Source organism: Protopterus annectens, chromosome 1.part1 (assembly GCF_019279795.1).
Source record: "Protopterus annectens isolate FY-2018-M chromosome 1.part1, PAN1.0, whole genome shotgun sequence".
Classification (NCBI taxonomy): Eukaryota; Metazoa; Chordata; order Ceratodontiformes; family Protopteridae; genus Protopterus; species Protopterus annectens.
This window is the reverse complement of record NC_056726.1, coordinates 1206279979-1206299309: the sequence shown is the minus strand read 5'-3', so window position 1 is coordinate 1206299309 and position 19331 is coordinate 1206279979. Positions and strand designations below refer to the sequence as shown.

General features: G+C 44.7%; 1 protein-coding gene across 4 annotated transcripts in view; it reads right to left on the bottom strand.

The window, feature by feature from the left end:
* Window positions 1-19331, bottom strand: part of LOC122809252 (myosin-10-like) — a 3714157-nt gene that overhangs the window by 1563245 nt on the left and 2131581 nt on the right. The window lies entirely within an intron of this gene.

Below are 19331 nucleotides of genomic sequence, written 5' to 3'. Positions count from 1 at the left end.
GGAGCCAATCCTCGGCTCCGACTCGGCATATACTAAAGCTCGAGAGCTATTTTTTACCGGCTCGAGGCTCCCCTATATCCCACAATGCTAGGCGCTAACTACCCAGATCTCGTTTGATAGCTAACACCATAGCAGTTCTGTCCTCAGAACAAAGGAGAAAGAGGAATACTAAGAAAAGGTAACCACGGGAGACCATACTGGCAAGAAAATAAGGCCCCGTAGGATCCTATCAGTCTGTCCAAGCTAGGGGGTTGGAGGGCGGGACGCAAGAAAGAAGGCGAGAAGAAGACAACTAACATGGAACGTTATGGTAGGTACATAACTTCTCAATGTTAAGTTGTCAATCTCGCCTTCATTCTTGCTGGATGAGACCGCATCCCTAGCACCTCAACCCTGGGTGGCTCATCAGAACGGACTCTTGAGGACGGTGGAACCAAAGTTAGCTCGGTTTCTGGAGGCCATGTCCAATTTGGAAACTGGGACCTCTCTTGTTCGGTATATATTTCTCGGAGGTACAGGCCAACACGGAAGGACTGTGACTGACCAAGTTCACAGATGACTGCAAACTGGGTGCCATAATCGACTCTCCAGCCGACACAAGCATCCTCCAAAAGGGCCTCATAGAAACAGACAACTGGTGCCAGAGCCATGGCCTCAAGCTAAATGCCAAAAAGTGTATAGTCATCCCCTTTGGCAAAAACAAAGTGCCCACAAATTACCACATAGGTGGTAATCCATTAAGTACAGAAGAAGTAATTAGGGACCTGGGGACCCAAGTTGATAGCAATCTCTCATTTGACAACCACGTGGCCAAAGTGGTTAGAAAAACATTTTATATAGCCCACCTAATCATGAAGGGATTCACATCTAGATCAGGGGAGGTCATCGTGCCTCTTTACTCAACCCTCATCAGGCCCATACTTGAGTACAATGCCCCTTTTGGGATGTACCTTACCAGACACCTGCAGCAACTGGAAAGACCCCAAAAGTACCTCACCAAGAGGATCAAAGGGCTCAAACAGATGCCATATGCTGCCCGGTTAAAGAAACTCCAGCTCTACTCAGTGGCATACCGCCTGTTCAGAGGCGATCTGTGCCTGACGTATAAAGCCATGTCCAACCCGGAATTAATGGACATGCTGCACCTCAGAAAATCCAAATCCCATCGAGCTACGTGCTCGAGAGACTTGAACGCTGGAGGGACAGATTCATAACCCAGAGGCTCCCTTCACTCTGGAATAAAATCCCAGTCCAGGTTAGGCAGAGTCCCTCAATGACTCTCTTCAAGTGGAATCTTGATGAGTGGATGGGAGATCGTAGGTTTACCCCGGGTATCACTTCTGTGTCACTGTTAGACAGAGGCACAGTATACTAACCTCGAAAAAGGGCATAGCAAAATAAATTTAAAATGGGTGGCGAAAGCCAAACATATTCTGGCTAGGCTTATAAATGCCCTACGGCAGATAGCCTAGTATGAACCTATGAACCTATGAACCTAAATAAAAGTATGGGGAGAGGCCTATGTGGCTGCCGCACAAATGGAATCTAAAGGCAACCTATCCTGAAAGGCTAGTGACGTAGCTAAGGCTCTAGTTGAGTGGGCTCTAGGTCTTGAAGGAAGTTCTTGATGCCTTAGTTCATAAATGAAAATAATGACAGAGGCCAACCATCTAGAAAGGGTTACTTTGGAAACTGGAAGGCCTTTCTTCCCTTCAGCATAAGACAGGAAGAGCTGCTCAGATTTCCTAACTTGCTAAGTTCTATCCAGGTAGTAACGGAGTTGACGGTGAACATCCAAAAAATGCAACTTTTGTTCCGCTCTGTTGGAGTAATTAGGGAAGAAAACTGGGAGATCGATAGACTGGCTTAGATTTGCCTCAGAGGATATCTTAGGTAAAAAAGATGGATTAGTTCTGAGGGACACTCTATCTTTATGGAAAACCAGATAAGGAGGACGAACGCAAAGGGCATGAAGTTCTGAGACTCTCCTCGCAGAGGTTATGGCCACTAGAAATAAAGTTTTCCATGAAAGTAACTTCAAGGAACAGGAAGCCGCAGGTTCAAAGGGAGGGAGAATCAAGGAGGTTAAAACTAGATTCAAATCCCACTGCAGTGGGGGATCTCTGACCGGGGGGTTAAGTAAAAAGATACCTTTAAGGAAGGCTTTACAAAGCTTATGGGACATAACAGAGGAGTCTGAAAGGCCAACATGAAAATATGAAATAGCCGCTAACTGGACTCTGATAGTGGACGAAGATGATCCTGACTGAAAAAGTTTGGCCAAAAAAACCAGGACTGATTGGACAGATGCAGTGAAAGGGTCCATGTTCCTAGATTCTGCCCAGAAGGAAAAACGTTTCCATTTGCTGGCATAAATCCTCCTGGTAGAAGATTTGTGGGAAGCTAAAATGATGTCATGCACCGCATGGGAAATAAAGGGAAGCCTGGCTAAGGTTGGAAGTGGAGCAACCAAGCTGTAAGGTTGACAGAGAGGAGGGATTGGTGCAGCTTGCCTGACTGATGGGTCAAGAGATCTGGAACTGGGTCCAGATGCCAGGGCTGCTCAAAGAGGTAACGATGCAGGAACGGAAACCAGATTTGTCGAGGCCAGTACGGGGCAATGAGGATCATTGTGGATCTCGATGCGGTAGCTTTCTGAATCAACTGAGTGATTAATGGAAAGGGGGAAAGGCATACAGAAGACCCCGGGGCCAATCGTGGACTAGAGCGTCTCTGGGGGGGTGACCGGGAAGAGGGAAGAGAGTGAAAAATTCGTGGCACTTGCTGTTCTGAGGTGTTGCGAAAAGATCGCAGCAAGGCTGACCCCATTTTCGGAAAATTTTTTCCGCTACTAACTGCTTGAGAGACCACTCGTGCGGCATGAGAATGGCTCTGCTCAGCCTGTCCGCTATGACGTTGGACTTCCCCGGGATATGCGTTGCTATCAGAAACCGCTGAGAGGAGATCGCCCACTGCCAAAGTCTGAGTGCTTCTCGACATAAGGGATAGGACTTGGTTCCTCCCTGCTTGTTGATGTACCACACTACGGACATATTGTCTGTCTGAACTGCAATAGTCCCGATGGGAAGAGAGTCCTGAAGGGCTTGCAACGCTAAAAGTACTGCTCTCATCTCCAGAACATTTATGTGCAGGTGGCACTCGAAAGGTTGCCATGTGCCCTGGACTGTCCTGCCCTGAAAATGCCCCCCCCACCCGATCAAGGAGGCGTCCTTTGTCACCGTAGCAACCGGGGGGGACGGACGAAGGGTCTGCCCTGAATCACTTGAAGGGAGACCATCCACCAAGACAGGTATTTCTTGCATGACTGGGTTATTAAAATGTTGTGTAACAATGGGAGCTGTTGGAAGGATCACTGGGAGAAGAGCATCCACTGAAGGATTCGCATGTGAAAGCGAGCTAGGGGAAGTAACGTAATGGCTGCAGCCATGAGACCTAAAGTCTTCAGTACAAACCTGGCCTGGATTGTGTTGTTCTGAAGAAGGATATGAACATGTTCGCGAATATCTGAGACTCTTTGTGCCGTTAGTTTTGCGGACAGTTCGACTGTGCCTAATATGGCGCCTATGAAAGTAGTAGACTGACAAGGCGACAAAGCAGACTTTTCGAAATTTATGGAGATACCTAGCTCTTTGCAAATTTGAATGGTGTAATCTCTGGACTGAATAAGGTCTTCCTTCCCATACTGCCTACCTTACCCTTCCCAACTTGAGTTATTTTTTTCTGCCCTCAGACACCTGTTGTAATACCACCTTTGAACTCTAGGGGTCAGTCTACCCTGGCCTAATCCTTACCCTCCTTCCATTCGTACTAGCTTAGCTCTTTACACTACTCTTTCCTATTTTATCCTCCCTTGCCCTGTTCCCCAACTATTCCCCACACTCCCACTCTCTCCCCCTAACCTGCATTCCTCTCACCTTCTACCCTTGGAAGACTAGTAAGGTATATATTTTTCATCTTCTTTGCCTTTGTCTTGACCTTTACCTGCTCAACTGGACGCTACTCACCAGCTTACCTTCTCTAACTGGGCAGCTCTGCTCACTGATTGTTTCCCTCTCTACTTGCTGTCTCCCGCTCCGTTCGCCCTTCGGGCTCACTCCGCTCCCCTACCCTACCCCCAATTCCCACCCACCCCCAGTGCTGTTACACTTATACCTAGCAAGTTACACCCACTTTCCTACCTACCCAATCACTCTCAACATATAATTCTCAACTCCTCCCCTTCTTGCTCTTCTCTACTCCACCTCTTTTACTAGAACTATACCTCTTGACTTCTCTCCTCAGCTTACTCCTTACCTACTTCTACACATAATCAGTATCTATAATCACTTATTTTACACCTATTTATTTATCTTATACTTCCCTCTCCCTTTTTCTGACTATCTTTCTAAACTCTTAACCTATATCTTTCCCTACATTTGATCCACATTTTCAGCTTCCTATCTCCTGTATATAACCTCTATATTCCACTCCCCCAATGGCCCATTCTCTCAAACCTTCCCTGAAAAACTGTCTTGTCTCCTCTTCCTTATTTCTCCTTCTATCCTTAACCCACTCTCTCACTGCATACAACACTACACTCTAAAGCTCAATGTGACCTATCTACAAACACTCCCCATCACAGATTCCCTCAGTCTTTCTCATAGTAACATTACCTCTACCTCAGCCTATTTGCTTCCCAAGTTCCATAGGAACACCCATGTTTCTTACCTCCCCAATAAGCTATACCCACCCAAGTACTATAAATACTTAAAGATTTCATCCATTCAAACCATAAACATTTTAACAGGTGGAGATATTCATCCCAATCCTGGTCCACCCTTACCAAATACCAATCTACAGAATCCATCATTTAATAATGCTACCTCTTCTTTCATAATTCAGAACTCTCTCAGTATAGCACATCTTAACATTCGTAGCATTAACAACAAAGTTAGTCAACTGCATGCTCTCCTTCAGGTTTATCCATTTGATATCCTTTGCCTTACTGAAACTTGGCTAAAACCTTCCACTCATGACCTAGAAATAACCCCTCCTGGATATAATATATTAAGATATGACCGTACATCAAAAAAAGGTGGCGGTGTAGCTATCTTGTCCAAATCTGATCTTCTGGTTTCACTACATGATGTATCACTTCCCTCAAATACCAATGCTGAGACCCTTACTATCAAACTCCAATTGAATAGCTCTAAAGCAATCTATATTGTCTGCTCTTACATCCCTCCAGGAAGTAATATTAGCACCCTAGAAAACATTCTCAATAGCCTTTCTACCCAATTACCACAAGAAACAATTGTCCTAGGTGATTTTAATATAGACTGGACCTTATGTAATTCCCCCACCCCTAACACCCATATTAACCTATTTGGTTTCAATCAAATAATAAACTTCCCCACTAGAATCCACAAACCAAATAGCAAAGAATCTACTCTTGACTGGATCCTTATAAATAGTCACCCAGATTCCTATAAGGTAGGATCTCTCCCAGATGACATTAGTGATCACATGCTAACCTTTATCACTAAACAAAAGAAATATAGCCCAAAAAAGGACAATTTTGTCACCTATCGCTCTAAAAAACATTTCCATGCTGAGAACTTTATTAATGAACTAAATGCATGTAACTGGTCATCTCTGAAACTACTTAATCTAGATGAAGCAATCTCTTACTTCAATTCTACTTTCCTTCATATTCTAAATAACCACGCTCCTTTCCGCTCCTCTAGAATCAGGACAAAAATAGCCCCATGGCTCACAAAAAATACCAAAGAAAAAATGTTTCTTCGAAATAAAATATGGGCAAGATGGAGAACCTCTAAAAACTCTGTTGATCATCTACACTTTAAGCAACTAAGAAATGCTGTCAAAAAGGATATAATCGCAGACAAAAAAACTACTACTCCCACCTGCAACATTCACACTCCAATAATCCTAAAAATTCTGGTCTGGCATTAATAAACTTCACAAACCAGGACATGCCACAACTCCTTCCCCCTGCTCTATTCCAAGTAGTAATCCTCTGCAAATAGCTAATGCCTTTAACAATTACTTCATTGAAACTATTCAAACATTAACTCAAACTCTAGTTCCCATGTCCCCATTCCTACACAACACACAAATTGTCCCTTTCCCCTTCATCTGCAACCTGTTCCCATCTCCTTTATCTGCAAACTCCTTCAAAACTCAAACCCTGCACTCCCTCTGCTGATTGCCTCCCAGCAGAATACCTTCAAATTGGAGCCAAAGCCATAGCATACCCTGTTTCTATCCTGATAAATAGATCCATCTCTGAAGCCTACATCCCTCTATTTGGAAATTCTCACATATAATCCCTCTGCACAAAGGTGGTAAATCTACTGAGATCTCCAACTACCGTCCTATTGCTCTACTCTCCACACTAGCCAAAATTATGGAAAATGTATTCACCATCAGCTACTCCAGCACCTTCTCCAAAACAACTTGCTTGCTAACTGCCAACATGGATTTAGGCCCTTTCATAGCACTACTTCTGCCCTTTTAACTTTTACTGATTGCATAAATAGGAATCGTAACAATAACTGTCTCTCAGCTGCCCTATTTATTGACCTTTCCAAAGCCTTTGATATGGTCAATCATAACCTACTTATCAATGTGCTAAAGCCCAATCTCTTGACCCACAAGCAATCCTTTGGTTCAAATCTTATCTGGAAAACAGACAACAAGCAGTACTCTGGGATAATAATCTATCCACATACCTCCCAGTAAGCACTGGAGTTCCTCAAGGTTCTATCCTAGGCCCTCTTCTTTTCTCCATCTTTATTAATGATCTCCATACTGTTTTTCCACAATCCACCTGTATACAATACGCTGATGACTCTACTCTTATCTGTACTGCCAAATCTTCTTCCTCTCTCCACACCCTTACACAAAATGTATTTAACACAGTTGAAAACTGGTTCACACAACGCTGCCTTCTTCTTAACCCTAAGAAAACTAAGCTACTACTCTTTACTCCCACTATAAAATCTCCTCAGTTCCACTTCACTATTACCTCTGACAATGGAACCTGCATTTCCCCCAATTCTACTGCCCAACTACTTGGACTAACTATTGACCATAACCTCACCTTCGATGCCCATGTTAATAATATTATAAAAACTGTTAATAAAAAATTAGGCTCCCTGTATAGAATAAAACCCTTCCTTACACCTCTAGCTAAGAAATCCATAGCCCAGCCTCACCTTACTTCCACCCTTTTCTATGCTTCTGCCATTTACACCAATCTATCTAAGCATAATCTCACCAAACTTGAAACTAGCTACAATAACATAACCAGATTTGCTACTGGCTCTCCATACAGAACCCATCACTGCCTTAACCTTAAACAACTCAGATGGTTAGAACTACAAAACCAACTACAATACAATCAACTTGTGATTGCACAAAAAATCCTGCACCATCCCTCTAATACTCCCATCCTTACTAATCTGATCTCCCCTTATAAAAATCTTTCTACACTACGCTCAGCTAATAAACTTCTTATTGCCTGCAACCCTTCTAATAACAAAGCAGGCGATTCCCTCTTCTCCAATGTTGTGAGTAGAATCTGGAACAAACTTCCAAATACACTCACCTCACTCTCATCCTCTGTAATCTTTAAAAAACATCTTAGAGACCACCTTAAAATACATTGGCTTTGCCCCTGCTCAAAGCCTGATTGAATCTACTTTTCATCTCCCCTCCCCTGGTTCTTACTTTCCTGCTTCCTTAATCAATTACCCTCTCATATCTTATGAACAACACTATAACATGTTTCCTAATGTTAAATTGTTTTAGTTTTTGATTGACTTCACATGAACCCTACTAAAGCATTAAGACTTGTTTAATTTTTTTACTTCTACTCTAATGAAACGTTACTTTATTCACAATTTATTTTTTTCATGTCTTATTTTGTAATGTAAAACTAATCTTTTTTATAATATTTTGAATGTATTAATTTACTTATGTTGGAGCTTTTCTCCTCGGGCCTCTACTGAAAAGGGATATGTATCCAGCTAGACTAGCCCGGTCAACAAATGTAAATAAATAAATAAATAAAATAAATAAGTTGACGCCTGGTGGTGGCGGTAAGGAGCCAGTTGTCCAGATATGGAAACACCTGGAATCCTTGACGTCTCAGGTGAGCCGTAACCATTGCCATGCATTTGGTGAACACTCGGGGGGCTGTAGTGAGACCAAAGGGCAGGGCCCTGAACTGGTAGTGACTGGCCCCCAGCCGGAAGCGGAGAAACCTCCTGGAGCGCCTGTGCATCTTCATGTGGTAGTACGCATCCTGAAGGTCTATAGAGCACATCCAATTGTCCTGGCCCAAAAAGGGTAGAATGGACTGTAGCGTGACTATCCGGAACTTCGTTCTTCGGGCAGATTTGTACAGTCTGCTGAGATCCAAAATTGGTCTCCAGTCCCCTGTCTTTTTTGGTACCAAAAAGAACTTGGAGTAGATTCCGGATCCTTGCTGGTCTGCTGGGACTGGTTGGATGGCCCTTTTTATTAGCAGTTTTGAGATTTCTAATACTGCTTGTTCCCTTAGACTGGGTGGAACATCTGGAAGGGGCCTTTTTGGCTGTGTTGGGGTGTGGACAAAGGGAATTTCGTAACCCTCGGATATGATTGACTGTACCCATCTGTCTTGGGTGAGGGAAAGCCAGGCTTCTGGGTACAGTGATAATCTTCCCCCGACTGCCTCCGAAGGCGGACAGTCAGGCAGCTTCTCAGGGATGCTGGAAGGGCTGGCCAGAGACAGTTTCTCTGCTACCCTGATTTTCCAGACCCCCTCTGCCCCTGGGGCGGCGTCTGTTATTGTTCCCCCCCTGCCTCTAGAGGGGAACTCACCTCATGCATCAGGCGCAACTCCCTGTGGTTTGAGAAACCACATTTTTCCACCCTTCTGACCCTTAGGGTATGGTCTAGACGGGGTGGAAAAACGGACTCCCACGGCACAGAGAGTCTTACCATCCTGTTCACATCTGGTCAAAGTATCCTTCACTTGAGGTCCAAACAACGCCAAACCATCAAAGGGGGAGTTAGTGAAGGACGCCTTGAAGGTGTCAGCAAAGTTGCAAAGACGCATCCAGGCGTGACGCCTGTGCCTGCAGCCCTACTTGCTCCATCGGCCGCATAGGAAATAAGCTGCATGGAGGAGTTACAGTCGAGTTCAGGGTTGCCAGCTGGGAGTTGATTTTGTCTTGAGACACTGCAGCTGCTGGATCCTGTAGAGTATCACCCATTTCTTTGAGCATGTCTCTTTGAAGGTGAGTGAAATGACACAAGTAATTCAGCGAACCGCATGGCAAAGGTCGCAGAAGAAAACATCTGCTTGCTGTACCTATCCATAGTCCTAGAATCCTTATTAGGAGGATGGATCGGTACTGAAGGATCAGCCAGTTCCTTCTTAGTGGCTGCTGCCACCACCATGGCATCAACAGGGACACCCTTAAGTTAAAAACTGCTTATCAGAAGGTGCTGTGATAAATTTTGAAGGCCTCCGCGGGGTAGGTTCCATCGAGTCAGGGGCCGTCCATGCCTTCTTCGCCACCACTTCCATAAGGGGGTCAAAGGGCGGAGACACCCAGGGGGTGGAAGGGCAAGAACCAAATGCCTCTAGGTAAACCGACTCGTCCTCGGAAGGACTGAGGGTAGACCAGTTTCCCCTCTGCTTGAGGATCTCAAGGATGTCAGAAAAGGAGACATCCTCAGAGGGGGACCGTGGGGACCCTTCCAACTCATCCAAGTTGGTATCAGATGTGACGGACTCAGGGGAGTCAACATGCTTCCTCTTACATTTCCTCTTCCGGGGGGGGGCTCCCCTGACGGATCAGGGGAGGCCTCAGAAGAGGAGGATGCTCCCAATGGGGGCACCTGAGGCGTAGGATCTCTGCGGTCAGGGTTGAGAGGATGGGTAGAGACCGTAGCAGGTACTACAGTGGGAGGAGCTGAGGGAGCCGACCGAGGAGCAGGCACAGGGGCCAGCACACTCCTCATGACCTCGAAAGCACTCCTATCAGGCAGGGAAGAAGGTCACCGCTTTGAAGAGATAAGGACCCCTCCCGGCACTGAGAGGGATGGCTCCGAAGCCGATGTCGGGGCTGAACTCACCTGCGCCAAGGCTCCAAGAGGGAGAACGGGGTCGGACAAGGGTCCGATGCCACTCGCCCCCTCGGAGCCGACGAGGGAGTCACAGAGCCCGGATCCCTCCAAGGATGGCACCACAGAGGAAATCGGAGCTGACGACAGAGCCGAAAGGTATGGTATCGGCTCCGACGCGTCGACGGTCCCAGCTCCCACAAACTCCGGCACTGAGCTCAGAGGAAGAGTCAGAGGAGGAATCGGCGATGGAATGGGAATAGCCACTGTCTAATGAGAAGGGCTGTGAAGCATCTGGGCCAGTGCCTGCGACTTAAGGAGTCTGCTAACCACCCTCTCGAGGTCATGATCCGAAAGCCTGGAAGACCGAGAGGAATGGGACCGATGGCTGCGCTCCGAGAGCAAAGGAGATCTCGGAGCCGAATGGACTGACTCCAACGAAGGGGACCTGGAGTGCTTACGACTCGAGGACGGTTCCAAGATAACTATCGGAGCCGACTGAGTTTTTGTAGCATCAGTTCCAGTCGGAGCCGATGTAGAAGCCAAGATAGCACCACTGGTCGGAAGCTCTGTACGTGGAGCCAATGACTTAGTGGGCTTCGAAGGTTTGCCCGAAGAAGACTTGGCCGGGGAACCTTCGGGCTTCAACAAGCCTCTCAAAATCAACTTGTTTCTGCGTTCCTGCAGGACTCTTGGACTGAATGCATGGCAGACAGAACAAGAGTCCTGCAGGTGCAGAGGGCCCAGGCAATAAACACAAGAAGTGTGACCGTCTGTCAGAGACATTTTCTGACAACACGAGTCACACTTCTTGAAACCTGAGACCTTGGACTCTTTAGACATCTTGAAGGGGTGACAAGTAAAACACACACACAACCACACACCCACACTAAAGTATCTTAGCCCAGTCACACCACACACACCGAAGACTAAGATTAAAAATAACTATATATATATATATATATATATATATATATATTAAACTGAAAATTAACTAACAGTTTAACTTAAAAACTAAAGTAAAACTTAGCCCGAAGGCCTAATAATATAAGGAGTGGTGGTAGGGCCGAGGGAGATAGAAAATAGACCCAAAAAGGGAACTATATAAGGCGGATACACTAAAGGTGTAAAACAACACTGAAAATAAGAAGTGAAAAACCTTACCAGAAAACTACTTTTTCAAAATCTAACCTGAGAGCCGGCAAAAACGCAACCTCGCAGCTAAAGCGGCAAATGAGATTGGGGTAGTTAGCGCCTAGCATTGTGGGATGTAGGGGAGCCTCGAGCTGGTAAAAAATAGCTCTCGAGCTTTAGTATATGCCGAGTCAGAGCCGAGGATCAGCTCCGAACCCATCCAGTAAGAATGAAGGCGAGATTGACAACTTAACATATATTTTTTCCAAGGCACACTCAAAAGAAACATGTTCCTCTGAATCAGAATCAGTTTCAAGAGGAAAACAAAAAAAAACAAAATAAAAAAAAAAACAAAGAAAAAAACAATACAAACAGAAGTTGTTCTCTCACAATCATCAGGAAAATAAGAATCCCTTTTACTTTTACAAGTATAACCAGATTAATAAGGGTCAAAGGCCATAACTATGCCATGAGCTAAGCCAAACAAAGCATCCTGTACAAAGTAACTGACATCCAGAAAGATAAATCCTTCACTTTCTGCTTCTTTTTAAAAGGAATTTCAATAGAAGCAGTCCGACTCCTGTTAGAGACATCACCACAGGAAGCAGAGAAGCATTCCACGCTCCTTCCTCCAAGACTGACAACAGTGGGTCTCTTGAGCCCACCAAGGACATTTCAACAAATGCAAAGGATGTGTCTGACCCCTGGTTCATGGTAACTAAAGGGACTACACACAGGAAAATGAAGAAGAGGAGAGGTCTGAGGAACCAGAAATAGCCGCAGCAAAGTCATCCATCTGCACTGAGGCAATTACATGGCCTGCTGAAGGGGCAAAGGTTGTCTGGTAATTTTCTTATTTTAATGTCCAGAGGAAGGAAGAATCAAGGAACCAGTAAGTTGTCCCAAATAGTAAAGCTGAGAAAGAAGCCTGATGTCAGGGTACAACTATCAGCAGTAGTCAGTAAAAGGAAAGTATTAAAAAAACTAAGTATTTTCATCACAAAAACACAGTGAAAAGCACACCATGTACTTACCCCAACCACTAAATACAATTTAAGACAAGTTTTCTCACAAAAAAATTAATAAAGCATTACTTTAAACATATTTTCTACCAAAGAGAAAACACTAACCACATTCTTTCAACTGACAAGTCATGTAACAGTCCAAGAAAAAAAAACATCAGGCAATTATTTCACTGAAAAAGTAAGTTTCAGTCATAAAATAAATTGTGGAAGGTCTTCCCAAAGAGTACTTATCTGCTCAGCAATGCAGAAATGTTAGCTGGCCATCAATTCTTGAAAGCGTGCATGACAAAGGAACAATGGGAGGACATCTGTATGGCTATCAAGTACACAACAAAGTCCAGGAAGTTTACGATTTTTGCTTGGGAAGTGTTTTCATAGGTATTTTTATACCCTAAGCAGACTTCAGAGAATTTTTCTGCAGGTAGACTGCAAATGCTGGAGATATGACTGTACACAGAGAAGAAGGTATGTGGGAACACTTTTTTTTTTCTTGGGGCAGGTATCAAGTTGGCAGACTTTACAAAGTCTCTAGAGTACTTTGTCAGAAATGTTAAGGGACCAGATGGTCATAACGAAGGATATTAAGCATTTACTTATGGAGTACTTTGTTAGAAATTTTGGAAGACCAGACGGTTGTAATTAAGGAAATTAAGCTCTTGAGCTGGGGCACAGGATCTGAACTGCTTAGACAAAGTAAGGTCTTACAAAGTTTAATGCTACTGGCACCCATAAAAAAGCAATTACTAGAAAATGGAAAACAAACTCTAAACCAACTGTAATTGATGTCCAGCATGTTGTAAAGGAGATAAAAGAATTGAAGGTGGGATCTTTAGAAAGGTGAAGGAGCATATTAAGCAGAAATACATGAATTCTACTTGCAAATTAAGTAAAAAATAAATGAAATCTGCATGAACATTACTTGCAGAACAATGTTTTAGAGCAGACTTGAAGTTTAAGGAAAGGCAAGAGATGAAAAAAAAAATGTTGTTGGTGGGATAGATTTGTGTCCCAATGACTCCCCCACCTGTGGAATAGACTTCCTCTCCACGTCAAGCATATTACCTCACTAGCCCTCTTTAAGAGGAATCTGGACAACTGGACAGGAAAAAGAAAATATACCCGTGGGATCCTACCTGTGTCCCTGGTGGACAGAGAAAAAGTACAGTTTTGTACCTACCATAAAAGTAGATGTTCGAGTGCTAATACAGCTGCAGTAATCACAGATGGGTTTTCAGCCGTCAGGCGGTCCCTCGGTCGGCCGAATTCCAAAGTCTTGGTCTGGCGTCGGTTGTCGTCGCTTACTCTTCTGACGTCAGTGAGGCCAGAGTATATAAGACACAGCCGACGCCATGTTCTTCAGTCTTTCTTGCCCCAGATGTCAGGTGCCCCCAAAAGGAAGGCAATACATAAATAAGGCTTATCGACATATGCAAGCAATGCAATTTAATGCAAAATCAGTTTAAGCAAGCAAATAAAACATAGCAGGATAACCCAGTCAGGTGGTATGAAGAGGTTGTTAGGCCCCATGCCTTTACCAAGTGGGGAAGGAGGGAGGGAAACCTGTACTGCAGCTGTATTAGCACTCGAACATCTACATTTATGGTAGGTACAAAACTGTACTATGTTCATCGTGCATACAGCTGCAGTAATCACAGATGGGTAGAGTCCCAAAGCTATGCATAGAGTGGTAGGTACTATGAGGAACTGGGTTGAGCCAGAATGCCCTGCAAAACAGCAGTGGCAAAGCCTGCTCTTGTTCTGGAATATAAGGGCAGGTGGTAGTGTTTTGTGAAGGTATGTACAGAACTCCAAGTGGCTGCCTCCAAAATATCTTTAGTAGGAACACCTCTGAGGAAGGCTGTAGAGGTGGCTGTGGCCCTGGTGGAGTGAGATCTGATACCAGTAGGGACAGATTTCCCATGATAGGAATAACAAAACCGTATGCAGTGGCCAATCCACTTGGAAATGGTCTGTTTTGTAACAGGTTTCCCATGAGCCCCTACGGCATAGGACACAAAAAGTTGTTCTGATTTCCTGAAGGACTTTGTTCTGTCCAAATAATAACGTAGCTGCCTATGGATGTCTAAAGAGTGTAGCAGCCTTTCCCCTTTGTTTTGAGGGTTAGGATAAAAGGTAGGTATTTGGATGGCTTGATTTAAGGCTACCCTGGATACCACTTTTGGCATAAAAGATGGGTTGGTACGAAGGGAAACCCTGTCCTGATGGAAGATGAGGAAGGGCTGCACCGCCATGAGGGCCTGTAGTTCAGAAACCCTACAAGCTGAAGTGATGGCCAGAAGGAAAGCTGTTTTCCAGGACAAATATTGCAAATCTGTTGAGGCAGCAGGTTCAAAAGGAGGCAATGTTAATTTTTCTAGTATGTAATTAAGGTCCCAGGCTGGTATTGGTTGCTTCCTTGGAGGTCTTATATTCTTAGCCCCTCTGAGGAACTGTCGTAAGAGTGGGTGAGAGAATAAAGGAGGATCCGTGTTGAATTCTGCAGAAATGGCTGAGGCATGTATTTTTATGGAAGAAAATGAAAGTCCCCTGTTCAGCAGTTCTGCTAGGTACTTTAAAACCTGAGGCAAGTTCAATTTTCTAGGGTCCTGGCCTCTTTTCTCATTCCAACAGTAAAACCGCTTCCATTTTGTGGAGTAAGCTTTTCTAGTAGATGGTCTTCTGGCCTCCAAAATGACATCCTGCACCTCCTTGGAGAGTAGGGTCTGTTGTGGTGTTAAGGAATTTTCCATGCAGCGAGGTTGAGTGTTTTCAGCTGACTGTGAAGAGTTTTGTAGTTGTTCTGAGTCAGCAGAAGAGGCATTAGAGGCAGGGACCAGGGAGGAGCATGTGTTAGGCTCCTCAGTAGTGGATACCAGTGTTGCCTTGGCCAATCTGGAGCAATCAGTATCATCCTCGGTTTGTCTGTTCTTGCTTTCAAAAGCACCTTGGGCAGAAGAGGCAGAGGTGGGAATGCATAAACTGTCCATGCTGTCCAACTGAATGAAAGGGCGTCCACCTTCCAGGCCTTTGGATGAAAAGTCCTTGAACAAAACTTTTTCAATTGATGGTTCCTGTGGGAGGCAAAAAGATCTATGTCTGGCGTCCCCCATGCTTGGATCATCTCTGTAAACACCTGAGGATGTAACTTCCATTCGTGTGGATCTGTCATATTTCTGCTTAGAGTGTCTGCCAGTGTGTTTTCCAGTCCTGGCAAGTACTGTGCTTGAAGTTCGATTTGTCTTTCCAGAGCCAAGTTCCAAAGAGTCATGGCTAGTCTGCACAAGGGGTATGAATGTGTTCCTCCTTGTTTGTTTATGTACCACATTACTGTGGTGTTGTCTGTTCTTATCAGTAATTGTCCTGGATGCAGGAAGTCCTTGAAAGCTGTAATTGCATTTATTACTGCTAGCATTTCTTTGATTGATGTGAAGGTGCTTTTCCTTTTGGGACCATCTGCCCTGAATGCACCTGTCCTTCATGTGCCCCAGGCGTAATCTGAGGCGTCTGTGGTTATGACTTGTTTTGCTTGAGGCTTGCAGAATGGAAGGCCTGTGTTTACTTGACATGCTTGGGCCCACCATAGAAATTCCTTTTGCAAACATGGAATTATTGGTATAATTGCTTCCAAACTGTGACTGTGTTGAGACCATAGATTTTTTAGGTACCACTGAAGTTTCCTCATATGCAGCTTTGCACATGGGATTAGAAGAATGCAAGATGCCATGAATCCCAGAGCCTGCAGGATTTTCCTTGCAGTAAGCCTGGTACTTTTTGCTAGTGTTTCGAAGTACTGAGATAGTTGCCCTTGTTTTTCTGGCGTAAGATATGCCATCTGGGTGTTTGTGTCCAAGTTGGCACCCAGGAAGGTTATTTTCTGAGATGGTGTTAGCCTTGATTTCTCCTTGTTGATGGTATATCCCAGAGAAAGCAGTAACCGTGTTAAATATGCCAGATGTTCCAGTAGTATGTGTTTGTTGTCCGCTTGGATCAGGCAGTCGTCCAGATAAGGGTAAATTTGTATCCCTTGAAGTCTGCAGTAGGCAATCACTGATGCCAGGCACTTTGTGAATACTCTGGGCGCAGTAGATAAGCCAAAGGGCAATGCAGAGAATTGATAGTGGATTGAACCTGCAAGAAATCTGAGGTATCTTCTGCAGCTTTGTCTGATTGGGACATGCAGGTATGCCTCCTTGAGGTCCAATGTTACCAGCCAAAACTCCTTGCCCAGCATGGGAAGAAGTTGCTGTAATGTGAGCATCTTGAATTTTGGGACGAGTAGGAATGTGTTTAGGATGGATAAGTCCAGAATGGGTCTCCAGTCGGTTCCTTTTCTTGGTACCAGAAAAAGTCTTGAATAAAAACCTTGACCTTGTTGGTGCGTAGGTCCCTTTTGTATAGCTCTCATGTTTAGGAGCTTTGAAATTTGCAGTTGTGCCTCTGCCCTTTGATTTTGTGGCAGGTTTGGCATGCCTCTCATTTTTGGAAGAGTGTGAAATTGAAATTTGTAGCCTCTGTTTATAATGTCCAGTATCCATTTGTCTGTTGTGACAATATGCCAATTGCTTGCAAATAATACTAGTTTCCCTCCCAAAGGTGCTGCCAGCTGAGACTTGCTTGGCATGGAAATGAGGGAGTCATTGGGTTTGCTTCCTGTATTGTTGTGCACTGTCTTCACCACCTCTTGGTGCTGGAGATTGCCATTGTTTGCCTCTATATGATCCTTGTGATTGCCCTCTGCCCCTTGTGCGTCTGTATCTACCTCTTTGGGGCTTGTCAGTGGCTGGAAAGGACCAGTTTTTTGAAGGCCAATTTCTGCTAAAACGTGGTGGTTGGACCTGTAAGAAAGCTTTAACAGTTTGCATAGATTTGGCTTTTTCTTCCATTTTCCGTAGTATCTCCTCAGCATTAGTACCAAATAGTACATCCTTTTGTAAAGGAGCATCAAGCAGTTTAGCTTTCACATGATCAGGCAAATTTTGTTCCCTAAGCCAGGCATGTCTGCGAATGACTGATCCTGTAGCAGCCGCTCTACTGGAAGCCTCTAGGGCATCATAACCACATTGTAAGGTGTGTTTACCCACTTGCTCCGCACTATGCATCATATCCTGTAACTCTTTTAAATCTGGTTGTTCAGGTTGAGACATTTTGTTCCTTAATTGTGATAACAGGTACTGTTGATATTTAATCATATGAAACTGACAGTTTAAGGCCCTCATGGCTAGGGTGGCCGAGGTATATACCTTTTTACCCCACCTTTTTAGAGATCTGGATTCCTTTTCTGCAGGAAGTGGATTATTGGCAGTGGAGGCCTTTAATCCCTTGGGGCCTTGTGAAATGGTTTCAGGGTCAGCATTATGGCCTTTGTAAAGAAATTCATGAGAGCTGGGTACTCTGTAATACCTATCAGGTTTTACTGGTGCAGGAGGCAGAGAATCAGGGTTAAGGCAAGCCTCCGAATAGACATCATCCAGTACATCCAAAACAGGGGGTATAGCCAGAGGTCTGTGCTGAGGTAACCAAAGAAATTCCCTAAGTCTTTTCTTGGAATCTGAAAAGTCTTGGCCTTCCCATTGGAAGTGTTCCCTCAAGGTGTGCAAGGTTTCCCCAAAAGAAAAATCCTCAGGAGGGGATACAGAAGGAATGGACTGTTCTGCATCCGAATCCTCAAAAGGGGAGTAAGAGTGTTCCTCTGCATCAGAATGTTCTGATAAAATGGATCCCTGATCAGAAGAGGGAGATTCTTCCTCCACTCTGGGTCTCTTGTCAGGAGGGGGCTGAGAACCTCTGATAAGAGTAATTAAATCCTCAGCCATTTTAAGCATCTGTTTTTTAGGCATGGGTCCAGGAGATGGGCCCTGTGCAACAGGCCTCGTGGGATGCCTGGCTGCTTTGGATTTAGTAAAGGCCTTAATTGAAAAAGAAGATGAGGGCCTAAATACACCATGGGTGGAGGTGGACCTGTCCACATTAGTAGGTTCGACATTAGCAGGGGCTTCGGTTGTAGTCTGGGAAAAGGCAGAGGACCCAGCGGTCTCGGGTACAGAGGACACCGCCAAAGGAGTGTCGTCTGTAGTCAGGGACTGCAAAGGCGTCTCGCTGAGAACCGGACCACGTGTAGCCTGTTTTGGCGTGGTGTCGGCGGGGACCGCGGGCCTCGCGTATCGGTCCTTTTCCTTGCGTTTTTTGGACAAAACGGTAGTCGGAGTGTCCGACGACATTTTACAATCAAAAGCTTTACCAAAGTAGTGTTGGGCGAACTCCGCCCGACGCTTGATAGTGCGTTTATTGAAGTTAGCGCAAAAGTGACAGCCCGAGACGTCGTGGTCTGGGCCCAAACAAGGTATGCAAAGGGAATGGAAATCCTTATGCGGTATTTGCTTCCCACAAGAAATACAATTATTAACTTTTTCTGACATCGGTCTGAGGCAAGAAAAGTTTCCCCAACGGGGTACTTAGCTTTAATGAAGACTTCGGTTCCAATTTTTTCGTAATTCAGGAGCTGGCCGACCGGCACTTGCGAACTGCTTCTGCTTCGGGCACCGCGCGGCAAAAAAGACTGAAGAACATGGCGTCGGCTGTGTCTTATATACTCTGGCCTCACTGACGTCAGAAGAGTAAGCGACGACAACCGACGCCGGACCAAGACTTTGGAATTCGGCCGACCGAGGTACCGCCGGACGGCTGAAAACCCATCTGTGATTACTGCAGCTGTATGCACGATGAACATCAGGTGCTGACTTTGTGGGAACACTAGTGAAATTCTTGGCTAGGCTTACAAGGGCCTCTGGGCCAATAGCCTTGTACTGTCCTATGAACCTATGTAATATTGGATTGAATGATAACTGTTAAAAAGAAAACATTCTGTATGAAAATATCACTATGGCTTGTTTTCTTTTCTCTTAATGCATGTGTAGCTATGTCATTATGTAAACTGTGATTTAATAACAATGTTTGAAAAAAAGAATATTTTGCAAACTCATAAAAAACTCAGCATCTGAGTGCTGGTTGAGTCATCTTATTTGCTTTAGT